This window comes from Nothoprocta perdicaria, unplaced genomic scaffold, assembly GCF_003342845.1.
Source record: "Nothoprocta perdicaria isolate Ctin4 unplaced genomic scaffold, notPer1 scaffold_168, whole genome shotgun sequence".
Classification (NCBI taxonomy): Eukaryota; Metazoa; Chordata; class Aves; order Tinamiformes; family Tinamidae; genus Nothoprocta; species Nothoprocta perdicaria.
In genome coordinates, this window is record NW_020454849.1 from 1,276,723 (window position 1) to 1,296,881 (window position 20,159).

Genomic DNA, 20,159 nt, shown 5'->3' on the forward strand with positions numbered 1-20,159 from the left:
TACCACTGTGTGAGGTGTTTTCCCCCCRGTCACTGGAATCTGAGTTCTCTTTTAATAGCTCCTTGTGGTGATGGCTAGAGCTTACCAAACCCTAACAGAGAGAACTGGTGAGATTTTTGTCACTTCTGCTTCTGATGACGCATTTGAGTTCCACAAGTGAAAACTGAGTAGAAAATGTATCTGTTTCATGCTGTTTCATATAAGATTAGGTATTATTAATGCTGGATTTTGGGGGGAGACTCAGGACGGCCAAAAGTGCTTTTGTTTGTATTTGCAAGATTATCTTCACATTCACATTTGTTTGCATCTCACACCAAGGTATTTGACAGGAAACCTTCCTGTGTGCTGGCTTTTATGAGAATTTTGACTTTTTTTCCTTCTTTCGCCAACTGCAGTATGCGAGAATTACATTCCTTCTTGCAAGGAAGTAAAGGACTCAGTTAACTAAGAGTCTGCATCTGCAAGTGAAGCATCTATATAGCAAGGGCTGGAAAGTAAACTCATATATATATTTAATTGTGTCTACTGTATCCTAATTTTGGAGTAGGTATGACGAAATTTAAATGCTTTGAAATTGTATGTGGTGAGGCTTTCTTCTTTTCCATTCTAACCATCTGTAGTAGTCTGTAAATTACATTATCATTTGCACTTTTTCTGTCACAAAGAGGCTAAATCTGTAGTCCGGTTCATGAGTTGGTATGTTACATATTCCACAAACAGGAAAAAAATGCGAATTTTCATACACTAGAGATTGAAATTTGGAAAAAGAAAACAACAACAAAAAGAATAGCTTTTCCAGCAGATCTCGTGAATGTGTGGAGGACACATGTGAAGAGAGTTTAATCTGGGAACAGAAAAATGACTTTATCTTTTGGAAACTGTAGGATAATCCTAGACTGGGTTAATAGCATAACCTCAGAGCTGGCAGAGACTTCACCATTGTGGCAGGAAGAGCTTCACAGGCTGCAGTTTGGATCCAGTGGCCTACAGGATGTAAATAAGCCCTTGTGTCTTCACACTAATGACTTGGCAGCTACTCTGCRTAGCTTTAATATTACAAATTAAAGCCTCTCCACTCTCTGTGGCCTTAATGAATTTGCTGTTAAACAAGTTGAACTTTCTCCATTTTATGTTTGGATTTCTTTTACATAATGATGAATATAATTGCATATACTTAGATGTTGCATGAGTAGCATGGTATCTTCTCTATTTTCTGTTTATCACTAACAAGGATGTTCAGTGATGTTCTAGACCTAGAAGACCGCATTGTGACAGATGTGGACACAGCTTCTTTTGTTGTCACTGTGTAATAAGTACATGGCATTCTGTAGTACTTGATAAGCAAAAGAGGATACTTGATTGTTGCTGTTGTGATTGTACAACTGCTTTACCCAGAGGTTGGTGGGGTTTTATTGATTTACTAGGGCCAAATGCATTCCTGGATTGCAGAAGTGAACTCCCTCATTGCTGTTCTGTGTATAGTTTGTATTGTTAACAATCTGTTGATTGATAATCTGTTGGGGCAGAAACTTCGTTAGTTAGTATTTACTCTGTGAAAATACAATTATTTTAATACTTAGAAACTTTTTTCTGAATAATCAGTAAATATTAAGTTATATATGTACATACACTCTCTATATGCCATTTTTATTGTTTTTATATTGGTCCTATATATATAGATTTTACGTTTCTTTTGTATTTTGGCAATTGGTAGCTATAATCATCAGCCTATATTTTTTTCAAGTTATCGTGTTTATTTTTCTTTCCATTTTGGAGTTTGTGTCAGGTTCTGTCTTGACTATCCTAGAAAGTGATGTGTTGTCTCCATGCTATATTCTGAACGTTTATTTAGTTTTAAGAATTATTAAGAACTGTTCTGTTGCTTGCCTACTTAACATAACTCCTTCTGTATCAACCAGTTAAACTCTCTTGTTTTTGCCAAGGTTAATTAGTAACTGCAAAGGAAGGAAAGGTGAATTAAAAGGATGCCAAAGTAAGAACAAATACTTCCCTGTTTCTAGCCAAGCAATTTGCACCCTGGTTGTATGGGAAAATTCCTTTTCTTTCCYTTTTTTTTTTCTTTTTGTTAAATAACACTATAATACTGATATATTCTTTGGAAAACTTGCGCTTTTGTGTTTCTCTGCTGTCAGCATGGATAGCAGAACCCCTTGGGTCTCCTCAACCTTCTGAAGAATTGTCACAAGTTCCTTTTTACCCTTCCACTGACCCCAGCCCCATAAATAACCCTTTGGGAAAATGGCTTCAAGTAAACTAGATTTCCTCTTCCTGTAGAAGAGTGAAAGTTGGTTTTAATATCAATAAAATGACCTTTTTTAAAAACTCAGTTCTGGCATGTCAGAAGTCCAAGTTTAGTGCAGGTTTGATGCTTTTTTGTGAGAACATGACCTGGACAAGGGCACAGAGTGCACCCTGAGCAAGTTTGCGGATGACACCAAGCTGGGTGGAGTGGCCGACACTCCRGAGGGCTGTGCTGCCATCCAGAGGGACCTGGACAGGCTGGAGAGTTGGGCAGAGAGGAACCTGCTGGGGTTCAACAAGGACAAGTGCAGGGTCCTGCCCCTGGGCAGGAATAACCCCAGGCACCAGGACAGATGAGGGGCTGACCTGCTGGAGAGCAGCTCCGCAGAGAGGGACCTGGGAGTCCTGGTGGACACCAAGTTAGCCATGAGGCAGCAGTGCCCTGGTGGCCAAGAAGGCCAATGGGCTCCTGGCTGCATGAGGAGGATGTTGGCAGCAGGGGCAGGGAGGGGATCCTGCCCCTCTGCTCAGCTCTGGGGAGGCCAAACCTGGAGCACTGGGGGCAGCTCTGGGCTCCCCAGGACAAGAGGGACGTGGAGCTTCTCAAGAGGGTCCAGTGGAGAGTGACAAAGATGACTAAGGGGCTGGAACATCTCTCGTATTGAGGAAAGACTGAGTGAGTTGGGCCTGTTTTCTCTGGAGAAGAGAAGGCTGAGAGGGGATCTGATTAATGTGTATAAGGAAGGGAGAATGCAGGGAGGAAGGGGACAGGCTGGTTTCGAYGAATGGAAATGGSCAYAAGCTGGAGCACAGGAAGTTCCGYCTCCAGGTGAGGAGGAACTTCTTTACTGTGAGGGTGCCAGAGCCCTGGCACAGGCTGCCCAGGKAGGTTGTGGAGTCTCCTTCTCTGGAGGTCTTCCAAACCCACCTGGATGCCGCCCTGTGCCACATGCTCTAGGTGTGCCTGCTGGAGCAGGAAGGTTGGACTAGWTGATCYCTAGAGGTCCCTTCCAACCTCRAATATTCTGTGATTCTGTGAAAAGATTGTGTTCTTGCTGTGTTTTGACTCGGGGAACTGAGGCAGCAAGGATTTCAGAGACTGAGTTAATAGTAATGCATGAGTCATTTCTAGTATTACAGCATGACCTTCTGTTAATAATTTTCTTCTTGAAAGAAAATAAAAATCTTAATCTTTTTCTTAGTCATGTGTCTCTTACAATATGAGTTATATACTTGAAATATCACAGGGACGTTCAGACTGTAGGGGTGATACTTAAATTTGGAGGAGATTGTATTGTTATTTCAAATTTGTTACAAAAGGGAAAGATTTTTTTCTTCCTAACTGAAAAGTTAGTGCCCCAATAGAAATAGTGGGAAACAAAACTGTGAACAAGGAGGACTTCATGATGAATGAGAGGATGGGATACAGAAGGGAAAATGAAACATTGGAAATGTATTGTAAGACTGGGGTCAATTAAACTGTGAAATTTTCTCCCAGGGAGAAGATACACCATGTAGAGTTGAATACTCGGTGGCACATAGGACTTCAAAAATAATGCAGGGAGGAATTCACAGCTTCAGTAATCTCTTTCTGAAGGATTTTGACCTGGCTTTGTTTTAGGCATTAGGGTCATTTCATCTCTAAAACTGCTGTAATCAGATTCACTTTCCTTCATTCTGTTTTTTTTTTTTCTTTTTTTTTTTCCCAGGATTTTTTCCAGTTTTTTTTTTTTCTTTTGTGATAAATTATTTTCATTTTGTCCTTGAAGGAATGTTCCCTGGTTGTTTCAATGGTCTGATGTTTAGGGTGATTTGAATAAACCATAATAAACTTCAGGAATGAACACCAGTATGATTCTCACAAAATATCACAACTTATTGTTAAATCTAGAAGTCTAACAGATTACTATAGTGTGATTACATAAAAGCGGTTCTGTAGTGATATTTTTATTCCTTTCAAGGTTAGTGGGATGCTTCTATCAGCAGTCTCCTGTACCAAGGAGTATTTCTTATTGGGACTGCAAACATGGTCTCATTTGTACTGCTTGGCTTTCTTTAAATAGTATAAAAAATAAAATCTGTAGGAAGAAAAAAAAACAATAYGTTGTAGGGATCAGTGAGTAGTTAGATTAATACAAGTTGGATTTAAAAAAAAAAAAAAAGGATTATAGAGAGGCATTGTAACAGGGTGCAAGTGCCCTCAATGAAGTAATGTACAGAGTGAAAATGAGTTAGGTTTCAAAAGCTTTAAAACAAGGGAGGATGGCCTAAAGATAAAGGTGTTGAAAACATCATACTGAAATTGAGCAGAAATTATGATAGTCATGCTGAATTAATTGATTTATTAGTTTGTTTTTGGAGATGACTTGTAGGGCTCAAGAGAGTCAGTGTAGGTGACTGAAGAGTTTTGCAGGCCCTGTGCTCTTTGACTGTTAGAGCATTTTCCTTGCAGGGACAGTACTGTTTCTACTGGAAATCTCTTTGGCTGGCAATGCTGACTTGTAAGAAGGTGTCATGCATTCATATGTCAGCTTATTTTCACTGAAAATATGGAATAATTCTGGCTGCGTATGGCTGCCAAGTGCTTTGAGCGTTTCCGACTTCACTTGCTGCTCTTTAGAAGTGGCACTCTGGCAACTGCTTTTCAGTAATATATAAAGCTGAGTAATGTTATTTTTGAATTCCATTGATACCATGGCTGTGTCTTTTATCATTAAGAGGTTTATAGTGCTCTTAACAGTGTACTCGCACTTATACTCTTTACCCATCACCTTAACAGAATCAACACGTGAAACAGGAGATGCTGCTTGTTGAGCAGCCACAGCCCTTAGATTCCCAGAATCAAAGAACAGTAACGAGGTGTCCAGCTCTGCTGGATGATGAGACTTCAATCACAACCGCTTGCGAATGCTTCGGACTACTGTCATGGCTTCAGAGCTTGTAGATATTTACAATCTAGCAAATTTTAAATAGTATTTCTGACTTCCATCCTCCCTCAACTTTTTTCACTAAGGAAGGTAATGTTTTTTGAGTCGGAGATGAAAAATATGCAATCTACAGTAAAGCAGCATCTATTGGAATTGTTTTTTTCTCCATTTTAAGACAGTAAAGTCTGTTAATTTACCAGACCTACAGATCTTTAGAGCTGATGCAGCAGTTTTCTTCTTTCTTGCAAGCACTGGAGTGATTTGCATAAATTGGAGAAGGTAGCTCCAACTTCTTAGGCATATGCAGGGTTTGTGCTCTGCAGTGAGGTGATCAAGGACTGTTGCAGTGATGGTTTTTGAAGYAGACACCTTCACTTTACAGAAACACAGTTGTTATCTGCTGTAGCAATGATGCATCTTTCAGCTTTACTTCGTGATTGCTCTACCTTTTCTGCATTGTGGTACTCACTTGGAGTTTAAAACACACTGTAGTTTCTGCAGCCTGAATTTTGTTGTGAACATAATGGAAATTTCCAAGCTAAAGCACATGAAGTTCAAYGTGTATGATATTAAGATCTCCATGTATAAAACAAGATAGAAATAGCTGCTTTTAGTGCATGAATTATGATTTTTGACCWGAAAAGTCTGCTAGAAAACTGTTTAACCAAAAAAGAAGTTTGACAGAATAATACATTGTTGATTTTTGTTCATACTGATTGAACACTTTWTATGTCTTTGAGACAATGGAGGGAAGTGCATTTTTAGTTTTATTGTGTGGAATGGAAGGGTGGCTCAAGTGCAACTTCTAGGAATATATGAAACTTAGATTAACAATGCCAGTGTTTACATAATTAGAAAGTATGAAATTAAATAACTTGTTCATGTTCTTGTTCTTTCTTATTCTTTCTTGTTCTTAAGGCAGTTTACAGGCTTCCAGGACTTTTAGCCTAGTTCACTGAAACTTGTGCAAAAATTTACTCCATTGTTTATCATGTGAAAAGTGCTACAATGCAGTGCTTCTTTCTGTGTAGAGCAACAAAAAATTAAGGTGACATTGCTGCTTTAATCTTGATGCAGTGAGGATGGAAGTAATGAATTGATAATCCTCTTTTGATGTAAGGGATTACCTCCTTTATTTAAAGTAACACTTAGATTATTTTGATACTGATTATGTGATGTGCTTCTGTTTACATTTTCACTAACTGCTTGCTCTAGAAAAACCCCTAGGAATGCCCCACAGAGTTGAAGGCATCAGCATTTTCAGAGCAGTGATTAGACATTACAGTGTTAGGGAAGTTCTGAATAGCAGCTGAAACTGTGCTTTCAGAAACTGACATCCTACATCRCTGAGGTGGAAATTAGTGAAAGATATCATCAACAGCATTATTTCTAGATTTAGCTAAATATTTCTTAAATTGATATTCTTCACAATGATTCCATGATTACAAATCATTGGAAATTTGCAAAATTGCAGAAAAMCACCTCGGTCGAAAATAGAAAAGGAGAGAGAAGCTGATAGATTCTTCGACTTTGTAGCGTTCGCTCGTCTATTTTTAGGAAAATTGTTCAAGTCCTAGTCAATTTAGTAAAGTTGTGTTATCTGCAGTTGCCATACAGTGTGCTGTTAATTGTAAAATAACTACTTACAGGGGGCTTTTCTTATTTGCTTGAAATATATGAAATRGAAAACTCTGAGATTAATTGAAAATAAAATGTTTTTGATTTTAAGGACACTTCATGTAAGTCATCACATTATATCAGGTAATATAATCATACCAGTGACTCAAGACTATGCAGGATTTTGTGGAGATGCACTGATTTAGGATCAAATKGGGGCTGACCCTTAGTGTTTAATCCATGACTTTTGTTTGCTACCATCATAAGCCTTACTTGTGACCTTAACTGAAGTGACACTGAGGCTTTGTGGGCTTCTTTGAGGATATTCCCATTTTCTGTTTGGAAGCAATTTTGCTTACAAAGTTTCTGCATTTCTTTTTTCTGCTGCCCTGTTCAAGCACAATCTGTTTAAATTGACTCTTTGTGCATTCATATGGTAAACTGTATACTGTACTATTTTCATATTTACCCCTTTCTAAATTCAGAATTACTCAGTTGATTGATGAGCTTTAAAAACTGAATATTTGCAGTGTAGTTGCTAAGAGTAAGATGTGACCTGTAGCCATCTGTGATTATGGTTATTTAGTTTTGGATCCTAGTCTTGCATTTTTTTGAAACTACAACCTAAGGTGCAGAAAATATGTTTTTACAGTTAATAAACTCAAAAGAAAATGTAACTCTTATTTTTTCTGCCTACTTGCCTATAGCTGAGGGGAAAAAAATCCACCTGAAAAAAAATCTATGAGACAGAAAAAAACATGTTCAGTAAACTGTTTTCCATTAGTATAATTTTCTGAATCTTTCAGTAGCATTCAGGTGGCAAAATTGCTTTGGTATTCTGCCTCTTCCTCACATAGACAGTTTTGATTCTATTCTTTCTGGAAATCAGTGAATTTGCTGTTGATATTTGGCAGAAGATGTATTGGACCGTGTAATGTAAAATACACACGCAAGCTGATCGATCTGGATTCTGGAAAGATGTATTAATACAACTACCAGCTGTATCAGATTTATACAGTGAAAGTAGATGGGATCAAAAGAATGTTCTAAATCAAGAGCTAGCTATGAATTTCAACCTGTCTGCCTTTAACAATGAGGATATATTTATTCAGGTGATGTGGAGGACCTTCTGAAAGCTCTTAATTACTGTTTTGTTTGGTTTACAATTTGGTGATTTGAATATGTTGCTAGAACCAAGCCAAGTTCAACAGACAGATAGCAATATGTAGAAGAAAAAATATAGAATAGTCTGTAAGTAATCCAAACAGGAGAATAGTGTATGAAAGAAAGGATGGGTGATTAAGTGGATTCTGTATGCTGGGAAGGAGTGAAGCTTTTCAGTAGTGTGATGTTTGGATCTTTTTGTAGAATCTCCTGGAACTTTTAAGATTATARCAGCAAGTGGAATGTCTTCTCTTGTGTAATTGGCTCCTTGTCTGTTCCCACATGCCTTTTACTGCCCAAGGGCTTGCAGAGCAAAACGGAGCCATATCCTGGTTTCTGCTCCACTGGTTTAGACCTGGGTCAGCTCCAGATACATTAACCTTAAAGCCTTTCCGTTTCTTTCTTGTTCGCTGGTACAAATGATGGCAGCAGGCTGTCTGGACTGCTTGTTTTCACAGTACTCTTGCTCTGTGTTCGGAGGTGATGGAGCCAGAGTTTAGCAAATTTGGCACACGAGCACCTGATCACAGTTTAACTTGGATAATGGGAGTAATCACTGTCCTCTCCTCTTGCTGAAGGAGATCCAGTGACAAAACTTTTTTATGATGTATTTGGATATAGGTTTTTCTATACAAATGGCTGATTTATAGTAAATTACCTTCTCAGTTCTGTGGAGCAGAACCTTAAGTGTCAGAATCAATGTAATAGCTTGAGCACTACGAATTAAAATGTGTCAGGAAGGGGATTTGATTTAAACTTTAGTTTTTTGGGKTTTTTTTTGTCTGGATCTTTTACATACTGTCCAGATAAAATGGATCTCAGTTATTCTGGATAGTATGATATAGCTATTGCATTTCTTACCAGAATTGTTATCCATGCTAGAGTAAAAAGTTAGCACAATTTCTGCATAATTATTAGTTTCTAAAGGTACATCACATTTTCTGCTCTACATCTCTGATTACTTGGATAGATAAACTACAAAAGAAAATTCTAATGTTATCTTTTCAAGATTTTGTAAGAAAAATTTTAACTCCAAAATCAGATACCACTTGGATATGGACATTTTGATTTTTCTTCCACTGCCTTTTCTTCTGAGCTTTCAGATATATATGAGAGCTGAAGATCTCTGATATTTGTTTAAAAATGAAGAAATTAAATGCAGATTTTAATACTTGGTTTATTCTTTCCTTCTCTCCTTCTCATGTGGTTTTGATTTTATGACTGCTTTTAACAGCAAGAAGGCTGCAATTTATTACTAATGAATATATTTTTAATTCTAACAGTGTAAAATACAGTTAACCAGACAGAAGAGAGAGAAAATGTTTGCTTCTGGAAACTCCTGTGTATTGGAAAATACACAGTTGCTAATGAGTCTAGTTATGGTTTTTTTCCTCTTATGAGTTTATCACCACACTTTGATTTAGAGACCTCCTTTGCTCTACCTTAGTGCTTCCAGAATGATACTGCACTAGAGAAAATGTCTGAGATAATTCCTAGAGGAAATGAAGAATTTTGGAAGAGATTGATATGGTGCAAAACACTGTCAGATCTCTTAAGTAATTGAGCATGGAGGTATAATTTGGTTCCTGTCACAAATAGAACAGTGTGTCTGAGAGAACATAAATGAAAGTCGCATTTGCAGAAAGAGCATATGAACTGCATTATTTTCCTACTATTTTGTAAATAAATCTACAAATCTGCTCTGCTGAGATTCTTATTCTGTGCCTGTCTCTGTAGTATTGCGGAGAGCCTTAGTATGAATTAATAGACAAGATAAACTACTTATCTTGGATTTTCTGTATTTTGACTTTTGATCTAAATTGTACCTGGGGGATATCTTGCTGTCTAATGTGGCATAAAGTTTCTAAAGTTTTCAGATAATGTAGTTACATTTTTGAAAATATTTCAAAATGGAGATCAGTTTCTTACTACAGAAACAAGACAATAATAAAATAGATATTTAGTTTGATTTGAAATGTTTAGCGTGAATTACTCCTGGAATTGAACTGTTACTCTTGTTGAGATACCATTTTCACATCTCTTTTCTGGTACTGGGTGGTTAGTGACAATGCAGAAGTCATCTATRTTGCTTGTATTCTGGATGGCAGGACTTGCAAAACCACTATCTGTCATCTTTGAAAGGTCATGGAAATTCTGGGAGCTTTCTCATGCCTATAGAAAGGCGAATATTGCATCCATCTTTGGGCGGAGGGGAAAGGCGTAAGTACTGTCTAGCAACTACAGGCTCATTAGTCTCGCTTTATTCTGTGGGAAAAAACACAGAATGAATCTCTTCGGAGCACATTTTGGGACTCCATGAGGGACAGGCTGGTAGCAGGGAACAGATAAGTCCGCATGGATTTATCCAGGGAAACGATGCCAAGTGGGCAGGGGTTGGCAGAGACGCTGCTGAGCTCGGCACAGCCTGTGTGCAAGGTTGTCCCCTATGCTGAGGCATAAGACAGCGTGAAGGTGACCAGGCCAGCTCTGCAAGTGCCCAGAACAYGAGCACGGAGACCTACCTGCGTGCCCGGAAGGGGAGACCTGCTTTCCTTGAACTGCCACTGTGGCCACCGTTAAACWGTGGCCTATTCCTGTCCCTTCTCAACATGTGGCTCTGGTTGTCTGGTATTTTTCCAGTTGGTTTGATGTTTATCAAGAAGAGATTTAAACAACTCTTGTGATTCTGTACTGTGGTCTGAAATGTCATGATCAGTTGATCAATGACTGTCAATTTCTTTTACATCAAAAACACAAACCGTTATTCAAAAATGGTGAATATGACCTGAGATCTTTGAAACTGGGTTCTAAACAGAAGTTGCTGAGTGATGAAAAATTATTAAGTATGGGTAGYAGATATGCTGTACTTGATAAGTAGGTTTATAATGTTAATGAATCTATGACTTCACTAGTGTTATGTGTGAATCACTGTGTCCTTGGTGTAGAGGGCAAAACCAGCAGGCTTTGGCAGCRGGGAACTGCCTGGGTGCAGAAATGACTAAGGGAGGAGGGAATGGGCAAAGGAAATGGAGAGGAAAAGGAAAATGAGCAAGGTGATGCACAAAGAAACCATTATGTACCAGCCCTAGTCTCCTCAAGAGCCAGACGCCCCTCTAGAGAAATTTAGGGGGCAGATTGAGTCATTCAGTGTTTATTCCTTTTTTTTTTTTTTTCTTTTTTTCTCCAGTACCTTAACTGCTAATCAAAAGTGTGTGTGAACTGACAGAATTTAAACAAGGTAATATTTCCCAAGTGAAGACTGTCGTATCTGTGGCAGTGCCACGTCTGTTATGCTATGAGATACAACACCCGAAAAGCCAACTTGTGATGTGCACATGGAGAAAATGTTGATTAGWTAATTGCACAGTTGTACACAGCTTACAACAGCACTGTAGCCTTTTTGCAAAATCTATCATAACTGAATTTAAAAAACACCCAARACCACAAGAATCACTCTGTATGAATGACATTCTGAAAGTCCGCCTGTCCTGTTTCCAACAGTGCATTCCTAAGAGAAAAAGGTCCAAGAGCAATAGAAGTGTATTGTGATGCTTTCTCAGCCTCGCAGCATTGCAGTCGCATGGTTTCTGCACATCGGTTCATGAAGTGCAGAGTCACCTCTCTGGAACAAGGAGAGAAATACCACAGCAGAGCAGTTTGGTTTCAGTCGCTGATGYCTCAGATAATCCCTTACATAAAATGTTGGTGTTTTGCTTAGAAAGAGCTGGGATTGAAACCTCTTTGCTACTTCTCCCAGAATTCCCCTCTGAAAGCTGCTGCAGCACGAAGTCACTATTTCCAATTTTTTGCTTGTGCCAATCTACCCCTTTACCACCATCACCCTTCAGAATAAGTAGCTTTTTTTCTTCCTGCTTCCCACGTTCTTGTTTTCCTAGGATCCAGCTTTGCCCAGGTTTTGCTTGGAGGAAAATTGAAATTCCGCTCTGAGAGGAATTCCATGTCATGGAATTGTCATGGAATTGTCATGGAATCCTCAGTTCTCGAGGATTATTTTGATACCTCTTCCCATTTCTCTACCTGCTCGGTTTTTTTGGGCTAATATTTCAGGAACTTGAATTAATTCATTGTTTTTTATTTCTGAATTTGTTTATCTCTGTCACAGAATTGTGTAATTCTGTGATTTTGCAGCTGGAATTCTGTTCGTGTTTCCTGAAATTACAATGAGAGCCAATTTGGAGTTGCATGAACCTCTCATTGAACCTATGTAACAGTTTTCTTTTTGCTTGGAGAAAAAGGAGCCRTACAGAAGAAGTACATCAGTTGCCTTCTCAGGCCATGAGGATGTGTTTATAGCATTTAAAACTGAACCCTAATTCTCAAAAGTAATCTTGAGAAAATCAAGGCTGAAGTGTTTCAGGTGTATTTTGAAATAAATGAAGAAATCAATGCAGTAAGATGTTTTATTTATCTAAATTAAATCTTTATCTTAATTATCCAGTTATTCTAGATCTGGTTTATTTTCACATTTTACTAACTTTTGCAAATTCAATCGTTTTTCCTCTTTTTTTTTTTGTTTAATAAGTTTACCTGAAATTTAAAATTCAAGCATCTTAAGACTTTTGTTGCCATCAATATGAAAATAATATTACGCATTGTACAAATATATTGAACATTGGAACAGTAAGCAACTCTTGCGTTTGGAAAAATAATCCTCAGATTATTTATGAAGATAGAGCGAAGGAGGAGAAAACAAAAAACTTTGACGTGTTTGAACTGTTTAATTTTAAAAGTTTCAGATTAAAACCATGTCATTAAAGCATCTTCCCAGCTTTCATCTCTGTGAATCTCATTGTTGAAGTATATTTAAAATTAGCCAGAGAAATTCAGAATTTGTTTCTGCTAATCTGTATGTCTTTGCCTAATGCAGAGCTAGAGGCAGTGGACTGCAGGATTCATACTTGGCTAGATGACTCTTGAATTAAATGGACTGCAAGAGCACAGGTCTTGTGGGTCTGATGGTCGCTTCTGGAATATGTCACAATAGGAGGCATGTCCAGAAAAAAAAAAAAAAAACATTTGGAAACAAGGGATAGAGAGGGTGTAGAGGGCTGGTGAGTGATCAGCACATCCTTCTAACTCTTAAGAGCTTCCATGTGAGTGAGGCTCCAGTCCTGTGGTTTGTGGTTTCTAAGGAAATCACATGAGGATCAATCAAATTACTGAAAAATCAGGGATATGTTTTCTCCAGTGTCTCCGTTGGAGAGTGAGGTTTTGCCAAAGGGCACTTCTCTGTATCACCTGTGACTCCACTTATTTTTTAAATTTCTGAAATTCCCAAATGCTTGATTTGTTTCAAGGACATTGATTTCTGYCCCTTGTCAATTAGAAATTTCAAATCTAGTTTTCTTTATTTTTGGGCTCTTTGTAGGCATTTTGTTATACAGATTATACATGCCCATATATCAGTCTGCAAAATTTTACTTTTAATCCATGTCGTGACTTCCTGAGGGGATGAAGAGTTATCTGCCTTTTCGGGAGCGGAAGCAGATGGAGGGTTTCTTTTCTGCTGGCCAGCACTTATCTGCTCCCTCTGCCTGTTCTGCAGTTTTCCTGGTGCTACCCGTGGACTGCCCACATAGTGTGGGTCRGGGGCTCTCCATGCTGTGTCTGCACAAGTCATTCCGAGGGGCTGCAGGGAACCACGGAGACTCCATCTAGGGTGTTCAGTTTCCCATCTGGTGTGTTTCTGTGGACCTGGCCTTGGYGGATGATGCTCTTTCTTGTCCAACCCAGAATATTCAAGTGTGGGTGGTAGATCAGTCCAGCCCATGACTCCTCCGTCGATGACCAGGTGCCATTAGAGGTCTGTTCAAGTTGTTAAGTGTATGGAGGGGACCTGCAGGTCTGGTTATTGTGCTGTCAGGCCCTAAACCTCCTCTGGAGGTCTTCCAAACCTGCCTGGATGCCRCCCTGTGCCATGTGCTCCCTACTGGAGCAGTGGGGTTGGACTAGATGATCTCTAGAGGTCCCTTMCAACSTTAACCATTCTGGGAAAATTCCTTTCTTTTAGKCTTTGAAGACAAGTTTTTACAATACTGGACAAACATTTAATAATGGATTTCAAATTGAGCAGATCCACTGGRGTCCTCATGGGGGTGTCCCTCATTGCCTGTGAATGCAGGCAACCTTTAGCCTAACTTCTGATAACCTGGACACTCCTCTAACCTTAATCATTAGTAAATCTCCTCTTTCCAACGGGTCTGTTCCTCCATCCCAAGAGGCTACTCACAAGGTAACCAAGCTACTCACAAGGTAACCAAGCTCAGTCAAAGGCTGAGRGAGCTGGGYCTGTTCAGCCTGGAGAAGAGRAGGCTGAGGGGGGACCTGATCAGYGTSTATAAAYACCTCAAGGGAGGCAGTGAGGAGGAGGGGGGCGGCCTCTTTTCARTGGTGGGCAGGGATAGGACTAGAGGAAATGGCTTCAAACTGAAGCATCGGAAGTTCCRCAGGAACTTAAGGAAGCRTTTCTTCAYTGTGWGGGTGACAAAGCACTGGAACAGGCTGCCCAGAGAGGTTGTGGAGTCTCCTTCTTTGGAGATCTTTAAAACCCACTTGGATGCAGCCCTGTGCCACGTGCTCTAGGTGACCCTGCGTGAGCAGGGGGGTTGGACTCGATGACCTCTGAGGTCCCTTCCAACCTTCGGCATTCTATGATTCTATGATTCTATGAAGCCTTGCCTTAATTGTTTAAGAGGACTCTCGGTTCCCAGAATCCATTTGATTCCTCAAGCCGTAAGAATGTCCCATCGCCTCCTGAGAGGTGGCCACAAGTACTCGTTTTCAGTCTCGTCAGGTTGTCCTGAGAATTTTGCCTTTGGCTTCCGCATCTCGGACCCTGACCAGGGAGTGGTACAGACCAAGGTCCAAGGGTTTCTGCCTTGCAATCCTGCTGCTACTACTTCCCTATTGTCTTCGTATACAATTTCCCTGTATGTCCCAATCCTCAGAATGGCGTTAGTAATAACTTTTTAATTTGCTGGGTAGTTGGGGGTCAAGGGACTTGCATTAGGATGGTTTCAAACTGCTGCTCTAATAACTGAAATGCATTTCTTCTCCCCTTCAGCCTTTAGCTGTTTGATCTCATTGTCTTTAGCCCGTCTATCCTACTGCAGCTGCTCGTGTTCCTTTTGATACTCTTGTGCCCTCAGCAGTCAGTGCCCAAAGTAGCACAAGTGCTTCCCTTCCCCTTTCCATCACCTACTTTACCATGACATTCTTTTCTCCTTTCCAGCTCTTTAAGGGGTCATTCCAATGATTTCTGGGCCACTTCTCTCCTGGTATGGATGGCACACATCTTTGTTTCTTTCATATACTCCGTGTCGACTGCGCTGTGTCACAGAGGGCTATCTCTACAGGGAGACAAAGGTGTTTCAGAAATGCCACCCTTGCTTTCAGCCCTGCTGCTGAGGGGAATGTGCGTGCAGCTGGAGACAACCCTAGTCCCAGGGCAGCCAGTGGATTGTGTCTGCAGCACTTACGGGTGCAAATGAGGTAGGCGAGTTCAGTTCAAATCCTCAGCACAACTTATTAACATGTTTTTGTTTTAAAAAAAACTTTCTTAAAGAATGATACAGTATATGGTCAGTCATTTTGTGAGCTCTGCTTAATTAGCTTGCTGGTACACCTGTAACTTTGGACCCTCTTTAATAGATTAAAGTATGAGTCTTTCTGGATACCTCCATGTACATTCAGCTCTGGGGCTGTTTGCTGAGAGCACAGACATTGGGATGGCAGATTTCTGTTCACACCTCAAATAGGCTGGACTATTCACAGTGCATAGAATTTATGAAATAGAAATCTATACCTCAGGAAATTAATTTAGTACAAATTTTTGTTTTATGCTGCCTGATACGGTTCCACTTGAGTCTAGTCCTTTGGGATTACATAGTGGAAAAGCTGGATGGGAACTGATATGTGTTCCTTTTTCCTGGAACAAACTCTCTGGACCTTCCCTCTGCCACTTTCCATGGGAATTAGAAAATAAGTTGCTTAAGGCAAGTGACATTAATTCCTGATCAAACTCAATAAATTTGAATTTGGACATTATTTTGAGGCCAGTGAGCCTGTGACATGATAGATTTTAAAATCCTTTGCCTTGGGATCTATATAGTCCTTTTTAAATGGATCATGAGTAGCTGTTGTTAATGAAACACTTGTGTCTGGAAGATTTTTATACCGTGTGACCCCACTCCATTGTGCTGAGCAGTTACAGGAAAATAATTGTGCCTTTTTCCGTGATTTTTTCAAGCTGTCTTCTTTATGAAAGGCACACTGATACTTAAAGTATTCTGAAATAGATGTCAAAGCCTATAGTCATAGCCACACTTGGAGATCCTACTGAAGCCTAAGGCAGTTTTCCTTGCAAAGCAGCCTCAGGATTATGCAGGACGCATGCCTGGATTAGGAGGATCAGGGGGCACCTTGGCCTGTGTGCCCTCCGAAAGGAATGGGGTTCTGCCCTGTGGAGCAGTGGAGCAGCCGCACTCGGCCTTTGCAGGTGCCATCCCTGCTGTTCAAAGGCATTTACAAAGACTCTGTCTGATCTCATCCTCATTGCCCATTTGCTTCAGTGAGGTGACAGCAAATAAGGCTGTTGAAGCAGCCCTGAACTGTATAAATGGAGGAATTCTGATTTTTTGTAGTGAATACGCCATCAATTTCAAACAGAAAATTTTACCACTTCAGCTTGCTGCCAGCTGTATAAATCACTTGGAGGACATATGGGAAGGTAACTCAACTCACTGTGACATTGCTTCATTAAGCATTTGCTTATTGATAAATATTGATTTCAAGTATAAGTCAGATTTAAACAAAAAATAATAATGCTATTCTTATCATGTTTCTGTAAAAAGGTGCACCAGAATTTGGTGATATGTTTTATAGTTAAATTCACAGTCTCTATAGATATTTTATTCTCCATTAGCAGCAGTATGCCTGAATTAACCTTCAGTGAAAAGATTCACGTGACATATAACGTGCTTGAAAGACGTTTGATTTAATTACTGCTGTTGCATGTGCTTATGTACCAAGTGCACGTTTCGTGTAAATTCTCCCAGGTGCTTATCTTCAGAAGGTTTGATTCAGGGAGACACAGTTTCTGGGTTTATAAACTGAATGGTTAAGTAGAATAGCCCTGATTTAAGCTGTGTGTGTTTCCCTACTGCTAAAACAAAACCAATGAAGGAAGTGCAGTTTACCTATTTTCGTTGCATATGGAAGTTTTATTTCAAAGAAATCTCCTTTCCTCTTTCTCACTCTATTTCGTGTTGCCAGTGCTGTGTCRTTTTGGGAATAGTTGATACAAATTGTGCTTTTTGTTTGTAGAATTCACTAGAAATACGCACTGGTAGGTTTTCACCTTAGTCTAGAAGTCTGATTAATCTTGGTGTCTTGCTTGTTACATGTGAGAAAACCAAAGGATAGATTTAATGTGCCTTGCCTGTTGTCTGGAAATGATTAGATAAAAACCAAGGATTTCTAACAGCCAGATGTGTTCACAGAGCATCTCTGTCTTATGACAGACATGATCAAAATATTACATAGAACAAGCAGTAGAACAAGTTCCCATAAATATTGGTCACAGGTGGAGACTGGCTTGTGGTTTTGTGGGCTTATTGGAGAAAACCGGGCTTTTCTAAGCTTCTTGTAATTACTTGTTTTCTTTTGTTGGACCCCAAGTCTGTTGCCCTTATCGAGTCCTACTCGCAATTCTGCTGTTCTTGGGATACTGAGCTTCACTGCGTGTGATTACTTCAGCCCAGTTATCTCTCACATCTCGATTTCCAACACTACTTCCCCTTCAGTCAGAACAAAACATAAATTAGTCACTTTCCTAGTAACCTTTTAACTTCCTAAAACAACAAATATCCTTATCTTTCCCCAGTAACTGTGTCTTGCTTGGTTTTTCATTGAGTGCCTGGGTTTAAGAAATCTTCTATTGTAGCCTCATACTCTGATTTTTGGGCAGCTGACATGGCTGATTAAGGAAAAAAAAAAAGTCAGCTTGGCCTTAGAATTGTATAATACGCAATTCGCTTTGACTTCTTTCCCATGTTTTTGTTGGGGATTTCAGTTTTCACTTTATTTTAAATTCAGTTCAGGTGATCATTAAGCTTTTCTTGAATTTCAGAATAAATGCTTTGCACCTGATAGATGATATAACTGCCTTACTCTTTCTTCTTTGCTCTGGTTGTCACCTTCTGTGCTACTGTTCCAGTGAGTTATCACGAGGAGTTTTTGTGGTGCTGAACAGGCCATGCTGCAGAACATCTCACATTGTTTTATATTTTTGGAATTCATGGGTGTCTATGGTGTGTGTTGAAACATCTGGATGTCTTTGTTTCTTCTGTGACCCTATTGCTTCCTTGATTCTATCTCTAAGACAAAGTTACAGTAATTTGATTTGAGAGGATTTTTCTCATTAGTTCTCTCAAAAATTGCAGTATTTTTGCTGTTGCTGAGCTAGTACTTGGAGCTGCAGCTCCATCTCTGTGTTTTCTGCATCCCTTTCCCTTGACCCGGATGTCCCAGCTGGGAGGATGACAGCCCTGCTGCTGACCATGCGTGTGCAGCCAAGTGCATCCGCCGCTGCGTGGGCCTTCACACCTGACGGGGAATTGGAGAGGAGCCACCTGTGTCCCTAGCAACTATAGCGATTCCCTGGAAATGGAATTTTTATCTCTATTACGGCCATACGTGGCAATGACGTTAGTGTCCTGTGACTAGGAAGCATGGGGTGGAGGACTCGAAGAGTGGGAGGACAAAGTTAAACTTTCTGAAGGAAATAGCCTTTTAGCATTACAGGACAGAATGTTCCAGGTTTGTTTGGAAACCTGTACTTTCCTCAAATCACATGCTATGTAAGCTTCCCAGACCACTTTTCAGAAAGAGCCTTGGGTAGTGATGGTCTCACAGATGCCATTTAAAATGTCTCTGCTCTTCAGCTGTGTTTCAGAACTACAGGGGAAAATGGCAGAATCACAGAGTGGTTGAGGTTGGAAGGCACCTCTAGAGCTCATCCAGTCCARCCCCCTGCTCCAGCAGGGACAYMCAGAGCAYGKGGCACAGGGCGGCATCCAGGCRGGTTGGGAAGATCTCCAGAGAAGGAGACTCCACAGCCTCCCTGGGCAGCCTGTGCCAGGGCTCCTCTATCTTTATGTCCTGAGTCTCTGCTCTTTAAGTTAACCTCATGCTCGTTGCAGTTTTGTTGTTGCTCTGCTGGTTTGAACTGGAGAGATCTAAGGCATGTCTCAGCATTGATGTGTTTCAGACACGATCATATGCAGAGATCTCTCAACTTATTGCTAACATAAATCCAGAATGGCCTAGGAACTATTTTATCAAATGGAGCTTCTTAGATTTTTTTTCCTGAAATAATGTATTGCCATGGACTAATAACTTCTTGCTGCTTAATACGGAAACATAAACTGCTTAGAAATGGTTCTGAAGCAGCAGATGATTTTCTCTTTTAAGTTGGCTAATATTTATTTCTGAAAGTCCTGTATACTGACTTAATTTTGGTAAACCAAATAACTCACATTGATTTAAATGCCTCTGTGTGGATTTTAATGAAACAGACTAATAGTTTGTTCCTGATATATAAATATGTACCAGTGATTTCCATATTGCATCACAGGTTCTTTACAACATTAATGCATAAAAGACATTCAAAACACAACAATGTTTTGCATAAAAGTAATTCTTAACAAACATGTTGACCTTTGTTAAACAAACTTCTACTTGATTGGTAAAAAAAATTATTGTTAAAACAAAAATCCCGTAATGTGTTAATCGGTTTAATTGAGACGTTGAATAGCTCATCAGGTTTGTACATCAGCTTTATGTCTTTCTTTATTGATCTTTTGACTTCTTTTTGGCATTCCACTAAGGCAGCGCTGCTTGCTGCTTTCTGTGGCAGCTGTGAGTCATCATTAGCTAAAGATCAGCCCTGCAAGGTAATGAGAGTTAGAAGATGAAGATATTTGTCTTCAGCTGTATCAAAAATCTAGATAAATTCTCTATTAAAAAAAAAGCAAGGCAATGCTGTACGGAAGCACTGCCACTGAATAGCGAATGGACTGGCAGAGAGGCGGTTGTTGCGGGAGCAGCCCCTGTTGCCAAGAGCAGCATCAGGGAGCAGGGAGCATCAGCTCTGGCTGCCGCTGCCGG